Source organism: Pararge aegeria, chromosome 6 (assembly GCF_905163445.1).
Source record: "Pararge aegeria chromosome 6, ilParAegt1.1, whole genome shotgun sequence".
Classification (NCBI taxonomy): Eukaryota; Metazoa; Arthropoda; class Insecta; order Lepidoptera; family Nymphalidae; genus Pararge; species Pararge aegeria.
In genome coordinates this window covers 15527870-15551607 of record NC_053185.1, presented here as the reverse complement: position 1 = coordinate 15551607, position 23738 = coordinate 15527870, and positions in this window count along the sequence as shown.

Below are 23738 nucleotides of genomic sequence, written 5' to 3'. Positions count from 1 at the left end.
TAGTTACGTATGTTTTCTTGGGATAAATGAATCCTACGTCCGTTTCAAGAACGCAAGCTTCTTCTATGTCGTTTTCTTCATTACAGAAGGCCGTATCCGGATTCTGCGGCCTTACTGAAAGTACCTATTTGAATCCGGATACCTGTGTTGTTTATAGCCCTCAATTCTGTTCTATTTTTAAAATTGCTGAAATAAAGGACTGTGTGCAACTTTTACCATCCACCTTACCTACCACTTATAGTTTGTACTACTAGGTTATTGGGCTGGTGTCCAGCAATATGACCAAAATAACTAACAAAAATTTTGTAACTGTCCCAGGATCGACAGGTGGTGGTGGATGTTCTCTTAGCAGACCATGGTATACTATGGTCTGAGAACAGTGTAGCATCCTTCTCCAACAACTGTCGGCCGACTGGCGCAGTGGGCAGCGACCCTGCTTTCTGAGTCCAAGGCCGTGGGTTCGATTCCCACAACTGGAAAATGTTTGTGTGATGAGCATTAAGTGTATTTTCACTTTTTGTATTAATACACATTTATATTTTGTATTTTCTAAGTATTTATGTATATATAATTCATAAAAATATTCATCAGTCATCTTAGTACCCATAACACAAGCTACGCTTACTTTGGGGCTAGGTGGCGATGTGTGTATTGTCGTAGTATATTTATTTATTTATTTTACAACATATTTTAAAGGCATCGATGTTTTTTCTTTTAGCCGTTCAGATTTTTCATACCTCAGAAACATAGACCATCATTGGGAAGACTGATGTTCGGACCAGTCTTTTTTTAGTGGTATTGGAATATTGCGAGCTATGTCTATCCTAATAAATGTCACCAAGATCAGGGCAGCGGTTGAACTGAAATAGGTGGGAAATAAACAAACGTACACACATTCGCATTTGTAATATTAAGTATGGATATTTTATACAAGAGACGGCTTTGAAGCAGCTATATAATTGGCTTCGGACCAGTTAATAACAGTTTTATCGTCAAGTGAACGACAGGACCGGTCCGTGTCAATTAAATCGCCCTCAGCTGCACTGGGACATGTTAACGTCGATTTTACCATTTATAGCGCACGACAAAACGTTGTGCTGTTGCGACAGTGACATTTTATCGACACGACCCTGGCAATTTGTATTTTTGAGATAGGATTGGTGAATGTTTCTGGCTTTGGAGTAAATAAAATAATTGTCTCGAAACCATGCTTGCTCTAACTTGATAACGATTTAGCTCGCTAAGTGAACGATCTGATAACGTCGACTCTGTCATTATAAGTAACTTAAAGGAAATAACTACATACGAGTATAACCATGCAAGCAAATGTAGTACTTCTTGCAATTAATTACACTTCGGACTGATTCGTCGCTTGGAATGTTCCATATACTATGTACATTAGGCTGCTAATAATGATGTTAAATCACTTGCAAATTTGAGGTTAGATAAGAATATGAGACGTCATTTACATCGTTATCAGTATCGAATCGTTGTCGTCTAAAGCAAAACACCTCTACCACAAGTTGAGAAACAAAGATTGACGATTTTCCGTTGGTAACGTTTGAAATTACACGAGACGGAAGATGGCAATAATTGTCAGTTCTGCATTGCAAACTATATAGGCGACTTTATGTACAAATGGTTAATTATATGGCAATATATAAACTGGGAGAATTTCTTAATAGCTGTAGGTATATTTGTACGTTTAGCTTAGAAGCCATCTTTGTATGGCAACAAAGATGCAGAGGATATGACCATTGACCAGTGACAATAACGGGCATAGTTTACTGTATACTAATTCTGTAGCTGCTGAATACAAGCCACATTATCAGCAAACTAAACTTCTATCTACGAAACCTTTGTAGAAGGTGATTGTCTAACCTTACTTTACTTTAACAATTCGCAACTCGTGTCAACGAGGTTATCAGAAAACATTCTATTAATACAAATGAAATCTTTAAATGATTTACACAAACTAATACGCAAAAAGTTCAAACAATTCCCATAAAAAGACCTTGTGGGTGAATAAGATAAAATCACCAACCAGGTGGCAAGCGGAACCACAATAAGGCTCGGTTCTAGTTCCATTGCCCAACATAATGTAATCACAGATAACCGCCATGCAGATAAGCTGTAGCCTGTACCACATTTGAATGGGCGTGACCTCACGACAGCCGCACCCTTGCCATGCCGGTTACTCATTGTCCGGTGTGTACTAGTGAAAGGATTTAGAACATATAATATTTTGCGTTATTAAATAATGTTTCCTATGTTGTACAATATAAATAAATAATATATACTACGACAATTCACACATTGCCATCTAGCCCCATAGTAAGCATAGCTTATGTTATTTTTACTAAGAGGACTGATGAATACTTTTTTGATATACATAAATACTTATAATATACAGATAAACACCCAGACACTGAAAAACATTCATGTTCATCACACCAACATTTTAAAGTTGTGGGAATCGAACCCACGGCCTTTGACTAAGAAAGCAGGGTCGATGCCCACTGCGCCAGCCAGCCATCATAATAAAATATTATTGCTTCAAGATTACTAGATTAGGGTATCGAGTTTGATTCGAGCAGCCAGCACGAATTTCTTTTTAGGGGCACGTTCGTTTAAATTTCAGCAATGAGGAAACTGCATCCTACAATTTTTTACAATAGTCTCAAAGGGGTGTGAAGTCTACCACGTCGCAGCATTGTGGACTATGACCTAAGCCCTTCTCATTCTGGGAGTTAGACTCGCGCACTGTATTGGGACGGTAAAATCATAATGGTTATATTGTTTACTAAGTGTGTACTGCTGCAGTTTCACCCGCATAAACTACGGGACGCAACGTACTGATATAAAGTTTTATAAAGATTTGGCGGCTGATTGGCGCAGTGGGCAGCGACCCTGCTTTCTGAATCCAAGGCCGTGGGTTCGATTCCCACAACTGGAAAATGTTCGTGTGATGAACATGAATGTTTTTCAGTGTCTGGGTGTTTATATGTATATTATAAGTATTTATGTATACTATTCATAAAAATATTCATCAGTTATCTTAGTACTCATAACACAAGCTACGCTTACTTTGGGACTAGATGGCGGTGTGTGTATTGTCGTAGTATATTTATTTATTTATTTATCATAATAAAAAAAAAAAAAAAAGTCCAAAACCAACAGCAATAAATCAGCTACCTTACGCATTTCATCAATCGTACTTCAAATGTACAAATAAACTGTTAAGCTTTATAATACAAGTTTCCTATATAAATTATTGCAAATAATCTAGCGATATGATGTAGCCTAATAGCAGTAATAAATATTAGTCGATAGTGCTGAGTAAGCAGCGTTGACCCAAGTTAGTAAATGGATGGGTGTAATTTTAAGTTTGAAAGATAATTTAGCGTCATCAAAACTGAGTAGGTACCTATCAATTATGATGCCATCCGTATATTGAACACAAACGTCACCGTAGCCCAGTGGGTAAAACTTCACTTTTGGATCCCAGCACGAAAAATAACAGGGTTCGTGCTGGGTTTTAATCAATTAAGTATCACTTGCTTCAACGGTGAAGGAAAACATCGTGAGGAAACCTTCATGCCTGAGAGTTCTCCATAATGTTCTCAAAGGTGTGTGGAGTCCACCAATCCGCACTGGGCCACCGTGGTGGACTACGGCCTTAAACCCTTCTCATTGTGGGGGACCCTGTATGACCCGCTAATGGGTTGATACGGTAGTGGTGGTATATTGATACTGTAGTATGTAATTTGTTTAAACATTAAATCTAGCAGATTACACAGAGTACATTAAAGAGTCATCAAACTCCTGAAGAAGTTCCGATGTCGGAGCGAAACGTGCGTAGAGAGTACCTTCCGGAAGATATGTTTAGTTTGTAGTAAATATATTAAGAATTTATAAATTGCACCGTAATTACCTACATATTTTCCTGGATTTCGCGGATTATAGCAAATAAAACATAATGTTCATTGTATTAAATGGAATTCCGCAAAATAACGCCCGCTTCTATCGTCCTTCATCCTCTATCATCCATGGGTCTATCGTATCCGAGATATAACCCTACTGGTGTATTCATAATATCGCCAAATGTTAGCTGTAAATGTAATTCTCGATAAATTCCTTCATATAGTACTATTACAAAGGTACAACAAAGTCAGAAGTAATCTAGTCTATGAGGGGGACCTATCTGGGTCTCGTTGACGTTTCCAGGGTCGTCATCTATTCATCGAGTAGGGAGTGCCTTACAATTGCTATATCCAATACAATTGGCACATACAATAAGCATTCGGATCATTTATCTTTTAGAACACGCTGCAAAGGCCATTCATTGATTCTTTGAATGAACCTATTCTGATTTAATTTAAAACCTTATTATTATAAGTGTATTCACGTCTTTATAATGTGTATGTAAATTTTTTAGACTGTGGCGCTCTGGCGAGACAAAACGCGTGGGCCATTTTTTTATGATTATTGCAGTAATGTATTTGCCTTAACCTTGTGAGAGTTTCTCAACATATAAAGGTAATTAAAAGTCAATATGGCGGCCTCTAGTCGCCATATTGTGAAAATCCAAAAGAAGGACAATTAGCTACGTCCAAGTACCACTTATTGATCTTGAAAATCATGCTAAAATTATGGTTTTATTATTGATGGAGTATCTATCTAATTCTTTATGCGTAGACTACTAATATTTTATTCTATGTCATAGTTTAGCCTATGTACTCTATAAAGGAGCAAAACAATATATATACAATATTAATTTAAGTCATTTTTATATTTGTTACATAAAGTAAAGAAATTTAAATAAAAAATAATATGCAGTAGTACGAAAAGATATATAAAAAGGTAGAGTAAGAAAATCTGTGACTTAACTGCTTATACGTATAGATAAAATGTGGCAAACTATCAATACAGTAGGTAATAATATAATGTCGTGCCGTTACTTGTGACACATAAAGCAGTTGTAGAAAGAAAAGAAAAAGATGTTTTATCGAGTCTACATACTGGCGACTAGTAGCCTGTCTTGCTTTTTATAGCTCAAAGAAACCAGAATTTGTATCACTGAGTTATAAATTCTGAAATAGGCCTCTATGTACATTCAGTACAAGTTGGCACAATATTACAACTTTGGTGATTACTCTTAATAAATAAATAAATAAATAAATAAATATACTACGACAATACACACATCGCCATCTAGCCCCAAAGTAAGCATAGCTTGTGTTATGGGTACCAGGATAGCTGATGAATATTTTTATGAATATGATACACATAAATACTTATAATATACAGATAAACACCCAGCCACTGCAAAACAATCATGTTCATCACACAAATTCAGTTGTGGGAATCGAACCCACGGCCTAGGACTCAGAAAGCAGGGTCGCTGCCCACTGCGCCAGTCGGCCGTCAAACTCTGATATATATATTATCTTATATATATATACTCTTATATTATTTGTTTTTTTTTGTAATGCACGAAGTTTACGCTATGGTTTCTAGATTTCTAGAGGATCTCAAACTTTGACCCAATTAAAACATTAACTCTGATCGTCATCTGAGCCGAGGTTAGGCCTCATGTGAGGTGCCCCCAGGGCGGCGATCCCTTCTCTTCTTTGAGCGCTAGGATTTAAACTCTAGGGTGTTTATTGTTCACCTAGGACCATAACATTTTTGCTAGTGCGATAGTAATCCATTACCCTATATGACGTTAAATGTAACAGCTGATGATATGGTTGTCGCTACGATTTTTTATGACAACTTTGAATGAATGATTGAAAGAATGAATGAATAAAAGAATGAATGAATGAAAAAAATAATGTATCAATGAAAGAATGAATGAAAGAATGAGACAATAAATGAATGAATAAATATACTTTTATTGCACACCACAAAAAGTACATAGAACAAATAGAAAAGTATATCAAAACAACGTATACAATTTGGCGGCCTTATCGCTACATAGCGATTTCTTCCAGGCAACCAATGTACAATTATCTTAGAAAGTTTTTCACTCAGAATTAGGAACATATAAAAACCGCGTACATGACTAATATTGAAGCATCAAAAACTACTCCACTTTAGTTGTGTTTCTGTAAATAGCGGTTAGTTATTTCATTAATTTAGTAGTTGACAGTAATTATTTTTACCACAAAATGGGGAAAACGTCTTCTCTGTTTTTGTGCACAATGCACTGAATGAGGATTCTGTATTTTCTTAATTCTGTGGTTTTTCATTACTATTAAACACTTTCCAACCTGCCTTTACATCATTTTCAACAAGGATTTGGAAATTGCAAGGCTATAGTTAGCGTGTGCAATTGAATAAACAAAATGACGGTGTAAATTCGAAATCAGCATGGCGTCTCTTAATCATAGCGCTATTTTAATGTGTAGCCATATTTTTATACCCACAAGCCATATGTGTATAATATTACCTATTTATCTAAGTCTAATAAAATTATTGCGATATTTTCATCTATTTCTCATTATCAAACAGCATATGGACAAATGACAGGCTGGTCACGATTCGATTCAGTAGAAAGATAACTAATTATCGTATAATGTTGTCTTTAGCAAGCTATGTAAATAACAGGTTTCCCCTTCCGTCAATATTTTTAAAATTCGTCCGTGCCAGCCGCTCCCGTTTGACAAAATATTAAATTTTATACGATTGCGTTGAGTGTATGGTTATATATATATCAAATTTCTTTTGATGATAATTATGTATTTTGTTTGGTATTTTTTAAATGTACTGTTTAGGAATAATATCATCTAGCTAATCTAAAACATTTGTATTTTTTACCTTTTCCTTCGACGCGAAAAAATGGGGTGTTATAAGTTTGTCGTGTGTATGTGTGCGTATGTGTGCGTATGTGTGCGTGTGTGTATGTGTGTTTGTGTGTTTGTGTCTGTGTGTGTATGTGTGTTTGACGACCTTGACGCAACGGTGAGTGCTTAAAATTTAAGTAAAGGTCTCGGGTTCAATTCACGGCAGGGGAATTTGGGAATTTATAATTTCAGAATTCTCTCTGGTCTGGTGGGAGGCTTTGGCCGTTGCTAGATAAAACCCTACCAACAAAGACGTGCCGCTTAGTTTTCCGGTGCGATGTCGCGTGGCAACCGAGTACGAATATTACTACCATACTCCCTAACAGGTTAGCCCGCTATCCTCTTAGACTGCATCATAATCACCAGGTAAGATTGCAGTTAATAGCTAACTTGTGGTAGAATAAAAAAAAAAGATTAAAAATATGTTTTAGCTGGTTCTGTTTTAAGTGATGGTGGTTTGATTTCTGTATTCAGGAAACCAGGAAATCCTACACTGGGATTAGCCACATTCTTTGGCAAGTACGATGCCAGGTACAAACCGATATGGTTTCCATAAAGTCGCATATTTGCGGGCGTGTTTTCTGTTACTCTACAGGGTCAGGCCCACCTCACCCAGACCAGACTATTAGGCGAGATTGCGCTATGAAGTTCGAATGTGCATATGTCACGTTATATGTGTAATGTCGTTTATATGTGTTATGTCACGTTATAACAGTTAAAAAGTAAAGTAACAAAATGAATAACTATTCTGATGTCATGACAATTTATTTATAAAGCCCTAAAACGATGAACTGTTAAGTTTATAAGCTGTAGCCTGCTGTAGCCTTAATAAAAGTATATATTAAACTATTTTGATATAACGGTATTAGTAATTGATTACATTTAGTGGCTAGGCTGTACTGTTGATAATTTATAAGGCTATTGCAATCCCCGCGACCACACCCACATTACTTGCAAACAGGCTCTTGATTCCGAAGATAAAGTTTAATACGCGGAACCAAAGCCGGCAATGTTGCAGCAAGTTTGCAACAAATCACATTGTAATATTATGCAATTAAGGCCTAGCAGTTAGGTCATACCAAGTACCTACCATATAATATAACATACAAATACAACAGATTAAAATAACCTGCAAAAATAGGGCTCCATGCAAATTATTTATAAATAAAATAATTAACTATACCATACGAAACTATCAATGTTAATATCTATCTATTTTAAATAAATATACTACGACAATACACACATCGCCATCTAGCCCCAAAGTAAGCGTAGCTTGAGTTATGGTTACTAAAATGACTGAAGAATTATTTTTATGAATAACATACATAAATACTTAGAATATACATATAAACACCCAGACACTGAAAAACATTCATATCAAATATTTTTCCAGTAGTGGGAATCGAACCCACGGCCTTGGGCTCAGAAAGCAGGGTCACTGCAAACTGCGCCAATCGGCCGTCAAAGCACGCCGTCAAGTGTTAGCCCGTGAGTCAAATATTGACTCACGGGCTATCTACTCACGTTTTATAAGAAAACTAATACTGTGATTTCATGTAAATTTAATATACCTAAGTACTCGTAAAGTCCTGCATCGCGATTTAACTTAATAGTGCTAGGGGGCTATGAAAGTCAACCCATTCTTAAGTGCTAATATTAATCTGAACTAAATTACTTTTGGTGCAAGTGACCGCCGAACAGCGAGTTAGCTGTAATGCTGATACGATTTGTCTTTAATTCACTTATTACTGTTAAGGATCATACAAAAACCATCAAATTTGGAATTTCATGAAAATATATTTATTTTTATATAATATACTCAGAGAGAGTAGTAGTGGGCAGAGTTCAACGGCGAAGGAGAACATCGTGTGGAAATCTGCATGTGTGTAGAGTCCACCAATCCGCAGTGGGCCAACGTGGTGGACTAGGGCCTTAACCGTTTCACAGGCCGGAGTCCACCACACTGCTAGACTTCGCCTAGATCCTTTGAGAACACTAAAGAGAATTTTAAGTCTAATCCTCTTAGTGCTTTCCTTCACAGTTAAAGCAAGTGATATTAAAAAAAAATATAAGTTAATCGCTGCCAGCTTATAACTTGTAATAAAGTTAATAAATGCGCAAGTAGTCAACAAATAATGCAGAGAAACCTCAGCTTATAGGTGTGGCTAGAGGCAAGGAGTACTTGTACAATTAAATATATATTAAAATGTAGTAGTGAAAGGCTGTTTTGAAAGTTGTAATTATAAATGAATTATGATAAATGTAAGGTAATTTGAAAGTAGTTCACTCATATTCTATGTGCCAAAAATTACGACAGATTTGTTCGTATGCTTCTGAAATGTGATGTCGATTAACATAATAGTAGTTGGCAGTAATAACCACAAATGAAATGCTCTACAGAACAATTTTATTATAAATACAAATATATACATCTAAACCTTTGTCTATGAATACAGATAACCTTTGTGAGTCAAGTCAAAGTACAAACAAAAAGGTAAATAAAAAGAAATATTCACCTTTCCTTATAATAAACTAGCTGTTGCCCGCGACTTCGTCTGTGTTTGATTTTGTTTTTTATGTGGCATTAAATTTAATGGTGGATCAAAAAAAAATTAAATTATTCAGTATCGCTAAGCCTTAAATGAGGGGTCTGCTGCTGTCCGCTGAGGAGTTCTGTCTTCTATCTCCAACCACTGTAACCTCTATAGTACAAAAATAATTATTTAAATTGGTTATAATTTGTCGGAGGTATGGTGTAAAAGCGTCAAACACTCATTCCCTCTCCCAAAGGAACCGAGCTTAATGTCGGGATAAAAAGTATTCTATATTACTTTTAACACTTCCATGAATATGTGTACTAATTTTCATGAGCATCGGTTAAGTAGTTTTTTCCGCGAAAGCGTAACAAACAAACTTACATTGACATTTATAATATTAGTAGGGATAGTAGGGATAGGGATAGGCATAACAATTCACGAACTAAGCAGTTTTCAATTTTCAATTTTACATACCGATATCATATATTTTTATTATTTTATTTATTTATATATATGCATAAAAAACAAGGTTTACACCCACAAATATTTGAATAGATTCAGATAAAAAGTCCTAATTTGGCCATGGTTTGGGTGAGTATCTGACTCCTAACTAGTTACAACTGTATTTAGGATATCACATATTCTACCGCGGACTAGTGGCATTAACAGGATTCATATTTTAAATACAGCATTACAGTAATGTTAATGTACCGCTAAAGTGCACTGTTAAAACACATCACTTATTTCTTAGAACTTAATATCAAAACATGATTAAATAATAGGTCTTTAAACATAAACACAAAACTTAACAAACTAGTATTAAAACAAGAAACTTTACTGCATACTACTTGACATATTTTAATAAAAAGATCACTCATACAATACGTGAAAACCCGCCGCTTGCGCCGCGAACGGTCGCTGCGTCGTGCGACATACTCCGCGCAATGAATGCAGGCGTACAATAAATACACCGAACTAGGCAATGAAGCATCTCTGATAGGTGGAAATCATTGCCTATAAAAAGAGCAACACTTCGCAGGGCATGCAAGGAAAGTCCTTCAGCGTGCCACCCTTTGTCCATCAACTGTCTGAGGCGTAGATGCTAAGCCTCAGGGGCATATAACGACACCAGCAACCATGTCTTTGCAAAAATGCTTGCCAGCCGAAATGAGCATAGCGATAGAACTTTCGCGCACGATCTCCGTTACAAAAACTGTCAAAATTGCGATTTAGTGTTCCGATGCGATGTCGCGTAGAAACCGATTGGGGCACGACTACCATACTCTCTAGCAGGTTAGCCCGCTACCATCTTAAACTACATCACCATTTACTACCAGGTGAGATTGCAGTCAAGTAAATTCTGTCAAAGTTTGAGTTCGTGGAGTGAGCTATGGTTAGGAGTATCTGAGAGCTATGTTAGGAGGACATCTGTAGAACAACTAGAGTTACCGACATACCTATTTCACATGACTGACGACACATTTCCAGGAAATAAATCTCTCTTAAAAGCACTAATTATATTTGTCTAGAACTTATCACAAAATTACTTAATTATCCTTAAGATTATAATGTGTAGTAATTCTCGACTTATCCTCGTTCGTAATTACTGTTAGTAAGATAACTAAATTGTTTATTGGACTACACTTTTAAACGAGTAAAGGTTTCCTGAATGAAGAATCCTATCTATTTTAACTTATTCACTATGGTAAACCCTTTTGGTGTTGTACCAAGTTATTAGATGCGTTCGTTTTAATGCGACACGATCCTTAAACTAAACGGCCGTACCTATTAACATAAACAGGAATAATGTACAACGGTTTACTTCTAATTTTATGGTATCGCTGCAACTGTAGGCTTTAGCCGTGAACGAAACGATTTAAAAGGAAATCGGAACTTTTATGTATTGGGGTGTTGTTATCCAACTGTTTTGTTTCATACAAAATCAAAGTTTCAACATGGTTTTGATCCTTATTCACAAGGACTTTGTCACTCACTTTGTCAAACAACTTTTTAAATCAGCTTTAATCATGCTCGTAGTTAAAACTTAGTTCCATGCTTGAAGTTTCTTAAGCAATTTTAAAAACCAAACCAATATTTATACGTTACATTTATTGGCACGAGAGAGTCCTTAAATACAATTCGTTAAATTTTTTTTTTTCGCTAAACTTTTTTTAAATTGTCCATTATTCTTATTTAGTTTTCGGTTTTCTAGAAAGATCCGAACTTTCTGTAGTTCACTCAATCTATTCATAAAATAACTGTTAGGTTTTATATTCAATAACAGTTAAGAGTTATTACGATGTGAATGGAAAATCGAAAAGGGCTTAAGATGTTCCTGCAAACCATAATAATTTAATACATATTTTATATTCAGGGGCACTTATTTATGTTTCGGTACATAAATGCCCCTATTTGAGGTCCACGAAACCACATAACAAAATACATCCAACCGAAACAATATTTCAATCCCATAAAAGCAAAACTTGGGAAATTAAAATCGTTTCGAGACCGCAACTTCTAGAAAATACCCCTAATATCTTTCATTTAAACTTTTTATCCCGGACCGCATCTTTGAAACTTCCCGTATAAAAGCCACTAATAGGCAATGTGGTTGAAAAACTTTGCTATTTTCCCGGGAATACTAAAGCATTTCAGCTTAACTCACCGCTCTCGATCTCGGTATGGTTAACTAAGTGTGGTCGGTATTAGCAAATTGTTCCTCACTACATTGGTTTAGTAAAGTCAGAGAGCATAGTATGAATGAATGAATGAATACACTTTTATTGTACACCACAGAGAAAATTTACAGAGATACAAATACAACAGCACAAGCAGCATGCAGCAGGTAAAACGTGCAATTTGGCGGCCTTATCGCTAAATAGCGATCTCTTCCAGGCAACCAAAGACATACAAGAAAATGCAATAAGAAATAAGTAGGTGGTACAACAAACATTAGTAAATATTAAGATTTAAAACTTAATTAACATAAAATAAACATAAAACATAGTACATATTAAAGATATGTACAAAAATATATATATACAAACATATAAACATAGTAATGTAGACATTGTATTTTTTATTTTACCTGTTTCCTTGCAAATGTTTACATGCTCTCTAGCACAACGTTGACTATTGGAGAATCATAGCAAAAAAGAACTGTCTATAAATATGTATACAATCTTTTTCCTGACTGATTTACAAACAATCGACGGTCCAAACGGCTGCATGTAGAGATTAGAAAATTTGAAAGAGTACCTATTGAGCCCCTCGAGGTGTAAGGAAAGAATAGGATTTATAAAAGTACCTACAGTGTAGTATTGAGTACAGTAGTCTTAAAAATGAAAGGACCCAAGTGCAATTTATTATTTCTATATTTTTAAATTTGAACTGTCGGGCTTTGGGAGTCTTTGACCCTGGCTAGTTATCCCCTGACGAAGACGCACCGCCAAGTACTTTAGCTTTCCGGTACAATGCCGCGTGTTAAAAGTACTTTCTAACGAAAAAATCCAAATTCAAATTCAATTTTTTTTTTTTATTGTGTACCTATCAGACGCACTTTTATGAAGCGTTCATACGTATAATATGCTACCATCAATAACATGTATCAATAATGTACCATAAATAAAATAGATGATGGTGATAACTTTAGAAGGATTCCTGGTCTAAGTCTTAAGAGCCCACAACAAAAAAATGGGTTCGTTAAAACTACGGTAACAGACAGTACTCCTAACATGTTAGCCCGCTTATCTTAGACTATATCATGACTTATCACAAAGTAATATTGCAGTCAAGGCTAAACTTTTAGTAGAATAAGTAAAAAAAGCATTCGACTATAAAAGGCATGCAAATGGGAATCACCAAATCCTGTTTAACATACCATACAGACAGTTAAAACTACTAACAAGCGAGTGAGTTAAACACTGGTTTGCAATAGATCCAATTTCGAAGTGTTCGCACACTATACAGGAGATAAAACAAATTTGCTTTATAAATCGCGTCACGTAAAAATACCTCCAAGGATTGTTCCGCGCAGTAGAAGTGTGTGTGTCAGTAGTGGAAAAGAGTTAAGTGCAGTTCATCATCATCATCAGCGTATTAACGCCTCACCCCTGGGCAACTAGCAGGGATATAGCTCAATGGGTAAGGCTTCGGCTTTCCTCTCTTGGAGATCGAGTTCGAGCCCAGGCACGTGCCACTGACTTTTCGGAGTTATGTGCGTTTTAATTTAAGTGTGAGGAAAACTGCATGCCTGTGGTTCTGCATAATGTTCTTAACGGCATGTGAAGTCTACCAATACGCCCTTGGCGTGGTAGAATACGGCCAAAACCCTTCTCATTTTGAAAGGAGAACATGCACTGTAGTGGGTCGGTAATGGGTTGATGACGATGCTAGGCAACTTCCTCGTAAAAGAGAGGGATTGGGGACATTAACACACCGCACTTCTTCAATGTTAATAGTCTTCAACGATCAACTTCACAATATTATGTTAGTGACAATAATCGGTATTGACGGCCTAAAACTCCGATGCAGTATTATAGTTTCATGAAGTGAACATTAAACTTATACATTAAAGTAATAAATTAAAATACCAGGTAAAACACTGTCATTCTTATTTTGTATAAGTCACCCCCTGCGCAGTGAAACCGTCAGAACTCTTTTTGCGTGACACGTTGTCTACCTATTAAATCATGGCTCCCACTGGCTTTGTTTTATTATGACATTTTACTAATATATTATAAGGTATAGCTATGAAAACTTAACGCAGCGGGCATTAAAAACACCGAGTAGTAAATAAATAATCAGTTTAAGATTTAATAAGTCAGCTTTGGTGGTGGATTTTAGGTTAATATACCATTCACATAGTTCAAATAATTTTGTTAAATTTGGAAAGACTCACAAAATGTTTTATTCACTATCCGCAACCTATCCCTATCCCTTTTCATAAAAGAGATACTTCAGAGATTGATCTAGAACTGAGATGGGTTTAACATCACATTGTTCTATTTCGGTATGTTGAGATAGTTTGACACTTCACCGCACACGAAAATAGAAACAACATTAATGATAACTTAATAAATAAATTAATTCATTTTTCATGTTTCAACGATTATTCACATGCTAGAGACCGACCACTGTGACTTACGGATCTGAAACGTGGTCGCTAACTATAGGCGTCATAAAAAGGCTCAGAGTCATTCAGCTAAGAACGATGGAAAAGGCAATGTTAGGAGTATCCCTACTTGATCGAAACAGAATTTGACGGCCGATTGGCGCAGTTTGCAGCGATCCTGCTTTCTGAGTCCAAGGCCGTGGGTTCGATTCTCACAACTGGAAAAATGTTCGTGTGATGAGCATGAATGTTTTTCAGTGTCTGGGTGTTTATATGTATATTATAAGTATTTATGTATATTATTTATAAAAATATTCAACAGTCATCTCAGTACCCATAACACAAGCTACGCTTACTTTGGGGCTAGATGTGTGTATTGTCGTAATATATTTATTATTTATTATTATCGTAATATATTTATTATATTATTATTATAGAAAACAGGAGATCCAGAATAGCTAGAGTTACCGTCATAGCTTAGGCAATGGGCGTGGCACATAGCTCGAAGAAAAGATAGACGTTGGGGTGCCAAGGTGTTGGAATGGCGACCGGTAAACGTAGCATCAATCGACCCCAAACGATCGACACCAAACGAGTAGCTGGAAGCCGTGGGCTGGAGCCTTTGTCCAGCAGTTGAAGTGATGATGGTGAATGATGATGATAATGATGATCAGTGATAACCGGAATCAACGGATTACCAAGGCTCGGCTGTCTAATTTCCTAACTCGGAGCTAAAACTTAGAATATTCTTATTTGTAAATAATAAAAAAAAAGTTTTTAGTATTAAATTGAATTTTATTTGATTTAACCTCAATTGGTTTTTATGTTTTATTATGGATGATATATTTATTAAGGACGATAATAACTGCGACTCAGTCTTGACTAAGGCAGTATTATTTTTCTCGATACACACCTTACGTTTAATTTTTGTTGTTTTCGATTCACTGTGTAACTCTCAAATGAGATAAACTTATTAGTGTAATTCTTGACAGAAGAACTCAATACTTAATCTTTGCCCGACCCGGGAATCGAACCCTGTCGCCGCCAGTCAAACATGCCAACTACGAGCCCAAAAGTTAAATACTATTAGTATATGCATCTTTGTATCATATCTTTGCAAAATATATACAAAACATTATTTTACGATTACTTCGAGATTCATATGGAAATTTTACAGTGTTGTTTAGTGTTCGAGAACCTTTGTTATGTCCACCGTGTGTGGTCTAACATCACCTGCATCCAGATATGCAGAGTTTATGCACTAGTTAAATCCAAAGGGGAATTGTAAGCTACCTGTAGCAATCGGCTTGGCAATGTACGGTTTTAAAACAAAAAAAAAAGGTTTGGTCAAATAATTTGGTTGAGGTGTTAATATTTTATAACAGCTACCAAAAATGAATAGTTTTCATCAATTAATAAATGACACGGAGAACACCCGACCATGTGTACGAGTCAAATCAACTAAGAAATCCTTATGCTCCCCACACACTGACAATATTATTGACAATGTAAATATTGTATTTTTTTTTTCAATAATCCTTTAAAACGCTTCGCATACAGTCAATATTCAGATTATTGTCGATATTTTTTATTGGATGTGTTATTTTTTTACCTGCAACTGTCTGCAGGTATAAAAACTTTTTGCAATTTCCCGGCCAATATGCATGTGGTAGAAGTATATTTGCATTGAACTGATAGGATTCCTGAGCGCATTCTTTAAAAAAATCTTTCCCTATTTAACCCATTTGATGGTGGTTTTTTTTATGTTTATAGACGAGCGCTTGACTGCAATGACACCTGATGGTAAGTGATAATGCAGCCTAATTAAGCGTGCTTGTCTTTAAGATGCCAATTCACTCCTGATTTGAAGGTACTCATATTGTAGGCACTGGGGAAAATGGAAGCAGGAAGGGCATTCCAGATCCTAACGGTGCGAATCAGAAACGAAGAAGCAAAGCGCTTTGTAGGTACGTGGTATATCGACCACGTAGAAATGCAGATCCTTACGGTGCATCGCGGTTCGATGGTAAAAAGTAATTTGTATGAATACTGTATAACTGAAATTTACATTTTACTTATTTTAACGACAACGTATATAATTACCAATTTTCATTAAAAAAACTTAAACTAACCGACTTTCACACAAATTTCCGTCTCCTTTTTGACTTTTATCCTATGTTTAAAACTTACAAGGTGGTTAATATGTGTCCAATGCACAAAGTATTTTCTTCTTCAGTAGGTACATCAATTACTTGTATAGAACTATAATCCGCATCGGTGGAAGCTAGACGGTTTCAAGAAATAACTAACATATTTATTTGGGTTATTGCGTGTAAGATACGCTATCTGAATATCTGTCAAATGTAATATCCGGATTAAGTTGGTCTCATCCGGCTCTTCGAATAGTGCGAATAATTGGGATAATTACTAGATTATACATATTATTCGGATTTATCCGGATAGTTTCCGGAAGTATCCGAAATATCAGGATAGGATATAAACCCCATACGATATTTGCATGCCCTAGGTACAATCTTTTGACTGGGTATCTGGGCCGATCTCTACTAATGGTATATAGCAAAAGTGTGCTTGTTGGTTTGTCCCTATTACACCGCGATTTGAGCAAAAATAAAGTAACTATATGAGCTTATTGCGAAAACTAGATGGTCCTTATCAGATTGATTTTACGCCCAATTGTTTAATTTAAAGAAATTTTGTATTCTGGTCTTAGAATTATATAATATGGCACAAGATACTATGAAGTCAGAAAAATCTACAGATTTAATAAATTTAAAAGTTGGTTTGAAGTTTCAAATCTGCTTCCTTTAACGGACGACAATCTTATATAGATCATTATAAAGAAATCTGAAATAATTTTCAAGCGATAGTAACAAGCAAGTAAAATAAACATGTATTTAAAAAAATCATGTGCGTACATAAAATTATAATATATTTTTAATTTTTTTTTATTTTACAAGTAAGCCCTTGACTGCAATCTCACCTGGTGGTAATTGATGATGCAGCCTAAGATGGTAGCGAGCTAACCTGTTACGTAGTATGGTAGTCATCGGTCAATCGGTTTCTAAACGACATCGCACCGGAACACTAAATCGCACAGCGGCACGTCTTTCTCGGTAGGGCGGTAACTAGCCACGGCTCCCACCAGACCGAACCAGGGAAAATTCAGAAATTATAAATTCACAAATAGGGGCAAATTTTGGAAACTAGCCAGGGCCAAAGCAAATGGCTTAGCGATGAACCAGACCTGGGAAAATTCATAAATTATAAATTCCCACATTGCCGCCGGGAATCGAACCGGCGACCTCCTACTTAAATTCACAGCGCTCACCGTTGCGCCAGGGAGGTTTTAATATTTACCTTCATAAACTTGAAACCTACACTAACGATCGCGATAGGTAAACCGGAAATCGTAACCGTTTCAGTTCACTTTTGCATAAATAGATAAGACACCCGCTTTAACTATTCATGAACGAATGTAGACGGTTGGTACTCCCCTAGCGTGAATAAATCCCGACAAAACGAAATGTGTTTGCATTACTTTCTGCAGACGTGGAAAATACCGAATACGGGGTTTTGTTGCCGTGAAAAACACTATTAAATCTGATTTATTACACTAACCGTTCCCCGTGACTTCGTACGTGTGAAGTTTTGCTATATTTCACGATCCCAAAGGATTCTACCAGAGTGATATGTGACTCTGAAGTTGGTATGCTTTACAGGTTTACGGGTTTTCGAGGGATTCAGTCGTAGTTACTAACACTAGACAGCAAACGTAACCTAAAGCAGCCATCTTGTATTGCCTTTATATAGTGGGATAAAACTTAATATTTTTTCATCCTTTTTAAAAGGTATATAGTAGAGAGTCTTAAATATATTGTATTAACGACCAAATTTTTCTTTACATCAGCTGACTACAGTGAAGTTAAAAGCCTGTCTGATACAACATTGCTAATATCGGCAGACAGTTTTAAATCACAACAAAAGTTGACCGAAAATAATGCATTGATTTAACCAGGGTGTTATTTGTCACTTGCCATAAGGTTCAGAAATAGAAAATTGGGCTACTTTATTTTTTTATAATTACGTCACTTTTCAGGGAAATACGTATAAAAAATATCCAGACCACCTATTATTATTCTGAAAACGGCAATGGTATTCTTAAAAAAATATCTTTATAAAAGTGTAATTTATAGTATCTGAATTCTTAAAGTTATTGATCTCAAACGAACGCTTATGAATCGTAAATAGGTACATATATTTTTAATGTTTATATTTATAATCACGGTGTAAAACTTTATTGCAATGCTCTATTAAAAGCTCTAGATAAGTTTAAAACATATTAAGTTACAATATGGCAAATGTCCATAGTATCACAAGATAACTCAGAAAATCAAACTTAGTAGTTCAAAAAGAAGAAGAGTCGTTATTACTACACTCATACATACTAGGACTTTATGTTAACTTAGTACGCATTCGTTTCTTATAATCTATAATTAGTAATATTGAGAGACATCCCACTAAGTCATTTGGTGATTGATTTGGTATACAAATTCGTCACGTCGGGGTTGATCAAAACCCTTATTTCATTAAAACCCAGCAACTCAAAGAGATAATAAATTATTACCTGGAAAGTACAATTTCGAAATAATAATGACGCCATTTAATAAACCTTTACAAATCCCTTTCAATGTGGAAAATCTCTCCCTGAATTCATTTTGCGGCCTCGAATTTCGTGTTAAACTTTTTAAATCCTTATATTAAATTTATATTTACGGGTGAGTTACATGGTTTCAAAGGGATTTTACTGTGAAGAAAATTTAGCGCACAGTTTCAATAACGTAGCTCCTGAACATGTTTTTTTAAGTGTTGAATATTTCCGTTACAAAATTATCAGTCCGAAACGAAGATAGGATGTTATTTATGTTTACTTTCCGTATTTCTTTTCCTTACTTTTCTTTTGTGTACATCCTAATCCTTTACTGTATACTTTATGTATACTGCCTTTCTCATTTTTTGTGATAGGTTTCCTGGTAGAGATCGCTTGTTACCTATAAGGCCGCCTATTGTACCTGCCTAATATTTGTAAATTTATTCTTGTTAAACTTTTTATTATGTTTCGGTGTGCAATAAATTGTATTAAATAAAATAAAATAGGGAATTGGCGAAGACGGAAGATAGAAATCCTGCAATCCCCCATTATATGCTCTAAAGTCATGTCTTCCATGAGTCTATTAGCTCTACATCCTAATTCTGTAGCTTAAAGTTTTTTAAGTACTTTAATTAAATAATAAAAGATAGTAAGCTTCTAAAATGTTTCGTTCTTTAACCGAAATACTATAAATATATTTGTTTTATGAAATCAAGCTATTATTGAACAAAAATCAAGTTACCATCGTTATCTACCTATTAAAATCCATTTCAATTCACAATTGTAATAATAATTATAAAAATATTATTGATTCTTTGTCCTTTATTTATTTATTAATTTTATTAATTATTTATTTATTTATTATTATGAATGTATTCGTCAATTTTTGTAATAAATATTACAGTGAACTTAGATTTATTTTGTTAAATCGGAGTAATCATCAGAATCGACTGCCATTTTGACTCATATTATTAGCTGTTAGTCCCAATAATAGTTTTATTAAATGGGACTAAAAATGAAACATAATGAAGTACTTAAATCAAATTCAAATCTTTATTTGCGTGATTGCAGGTTAACAAATTTGATATTATAATAAAACATAATAAACTCCGTGCTACAATCTGCCATTCTATGGCATGCAAATTATAACAACATCTTAATTATAAAATTATTTTTCCATTTTATACAAAATGTCAGAAAATTGAGGTATCAAAGCTGTGAAATGAAATAACAATGTCAACTGTAAATTAAATAATATAAAGTAAACCAAAATATAAACATAGAAACACAATTATTTAAACCTTCAGTTATGGATATTCGTCCACTGAATAAAACTTACATCAGACAATCTGTTAAAGCAAAATAATTGCAACGATTTTTTCTCTATAAAAATTTTCCTTGTGACAACGGCACTCGTTTTCAGTTGGTAAAAAAAACAACTGAAAGGAGCCCAGCCTCTCGACAGAATGGTGTCGCCATAACAGGGTCCTGTTACCAGCCGAGCACGAAACCCCAACCGCTACTGCTTCAAGTACTACACTCATAAGAAAGTTATTTTTGTTTGTATATCGCATTGCTAATTTATACCACTGGCAGTTTACAAAATTTATATAAACATAAAAAAACCCATGGTATTTTAATTATTACGAACACGCTTCTGTACGGATTTATCAAACAGATTCCACTTATCGATCATTAACAATTTTATGACTTATAACTATTTCCATAATCTTGTCTAAAGCCGTCATAGCCCAGTGGGTGGAACTTGGACTTTACTTTGTTGGGCCGAGTTCGAATCCCAGCACGCACCTCTAACTTTTCTAAGTTGTGCGTTTTGAGCAATTAAAATAGAAGAGAAAAGAAAAGAAAAATCATCTTTATTGTCACACATATATGTAAAATGTTATATTTGTGTCATCAATTTGTTAAAGAGTAAAAAAAAATATGTGTAAATACTAAAAAGTGCAGCACTGGTTTTCAGCCAGCCCCATTAATTATCTTCGCGACTAAACAATAACAAAGTATTCATAGAAAAGGACAATAACAAAGAATATAATATATAAACAAACGAAAGATATTTTTTACATTAACACAAGCTTATTAACCCCTGAAGGACATCATGATATACAAAATCATCAAAGAGGTAGAGATATAGAAAATAAAAAAAAATCATATATTATGAAACTAATAAACATGAAAAACTAAAATCAAATGTAATGTGAGTGTCTTTAGTGTGCATAAAGGAAAAATTATATAAAAGTACTAAAAGGTGTGAAAAGTAATAATTTGTTATTTTTTATTTATTTATTTATTTACTAGTGGTCATTGAGATTTTTTGTACAATAATTTGAATTATTTTTTTACTCTATTTGTAGAGGTTGCACTTGTTTCAACAGTGAAGGAAAACATCGTGAGGAATACTGCATGCCTGAGAGTTCTCCATAAAGTTCTCCAAGGTGTGTGAAGTCCACCAATCCTTATACCCGTGCCCTGTAATGGCCCGGTAATGGGTTGTTAACATGAGATGATGATCCGCCACAGAATAAGAATGCCAGTAGATTCACAGTATAAAGAAAAAATACAGCAGTCCAACGCCTTTGTTGTCGTGGTAAATGCCGACAGGATTGCGACGGTGCATAGATTCTGGGGTTGTCATGTAAACCCTTTATATTCATCTGATAAAAATGAAGCTCACGTTGCCATTAACGTTATTATTTATTGTTATAAGTTATCTTTTTATACTTATCGCTTAGGCTAGGCGAGGTAAGAGTGAATGAATGAATGAATACACTTTTATTGTACACCAAAGAAAAAAAAGTAGTTACGGAGATATAAATACAAAGCAATAGAGTACAATTTGGTGTCAGAGGTGAAAAAATGAGACAGGTTTTAGGTCGTAGTCCACCACACCGGCCAATTGCCTAATGGCGGGATAGTTTTTAGTTGCGGGTGTGTTACGCCAAAGATATGCATAATTTGTAATTGTAATTGTTTTAATTGTAATATTTCAATTTTTCTTTGTTTTAGTCTTTTTGCATTTAAGCAAACCGGAGGTAATAGCTGTAACACAGTTTTTAACTAACACAGTTGTTACCGTTCCTTAGATTATAAGAATCCGTTGTAAATGAGACACAATAAACACAATTATTTTTAATATAATTAAATTGTAATGACAAATAGTAATAATAGAGATTTTTCTCTCAGAACTCGTCCGAGGAAGTTCCACAGCCATGCTTGTTTCTGCCGCTAATTATAGGTAGGTACATGATGCTCAAAACTTACGGCTCAGGTTTATTGACACAGGGCGACACTTTGTATGCCCTGCCAAATTATGCTCTGTTTATACGCGATTGTTTTCCATTTACCATCTGGTGGGTTGCTTGGTTCGTCAATTATTGTTATTTTTTTTTTAATCTTTATTTATTTGGGACTTTTATCCAACCCGGATATGCCAGCCCCATCATCCCTTAAGTAACTAGGAAACAAAAAACTTAATTATTATATTAATACCTACTATAAGAGAAATGTATCAGATGCAATCTGTTTTTGCTACGCATAAATATATCAACGACAGACCTGAAACGATTATTGCTATTAAAAAAAAAAACTCCTTCGTTAATCAATTAAAAAAAAAGTTTTCTAACTAGTTTCTACTGAATAGCTCCGAGCGAGTAGGTACATTGATTGATACAAAGCCAACATGAGGTCAGCGCTACACCACAGTCGATTATTCCCGTAATTGCTACTTGCTCATTTCACATTAGACTGCCAGGCATATCCATTGTGTGGATACTGCTAGCAATGTTAATTAACTATGACATTCTATACATAATTTTGCACGAAATAAAAAAATAGAACCTGACTACCTTTTGTAGTAAAATTATTATAAACCTTCATTCAAATAGCTAAATACAAATATATAAACAAAATTGCACAAATAAGAAAAATATAATAAATAAATATAAAATAATAAACTAGTATATCTCAAAGGTACTCGATCATACATAAATACTTAAGAACGTATAGATAATAAAAATAAACAAAAACAAGATAGATAAAGATGGCGTATCACGCTCAGTGATGCGAAACAAGCAATTACTGGAATAATAGGTTGCGGTGAAGTGCTGACCCCACGTTATAGTATGGTCTACCAGGAGTCAGTGCTATTCAACTAATTGCAGTTGTCTTGTATCAGTACATAATATGTATTTAACTTCTCAATTATAAGAAACTCGGATTACTCTTTTTGTTGCGTACTCAAAGGGTAAAACGGGATCCTATTACTAAGACTCCGCTGGGTGTGTGTCCTTCTGTCACCGAGAGGTATCTCATAAACCGTGATAGTTAGACAGTTGAAAATTGACACTACTGGATAATGTTTGTGTGATGAACATGAATGTTTTTCAGTGTCTGGGTGTTTATCTGTATTTCATTAGTATTTATGTATATTATTTATGAAAATATTCTTTCTCTATACTTTGGGGCTAGATGGCGATGTGTGTATTGGCGTACTATATTTATTATTATTATTAGCACAGACCATGTATTTATTTGGCCCCTATAACAAC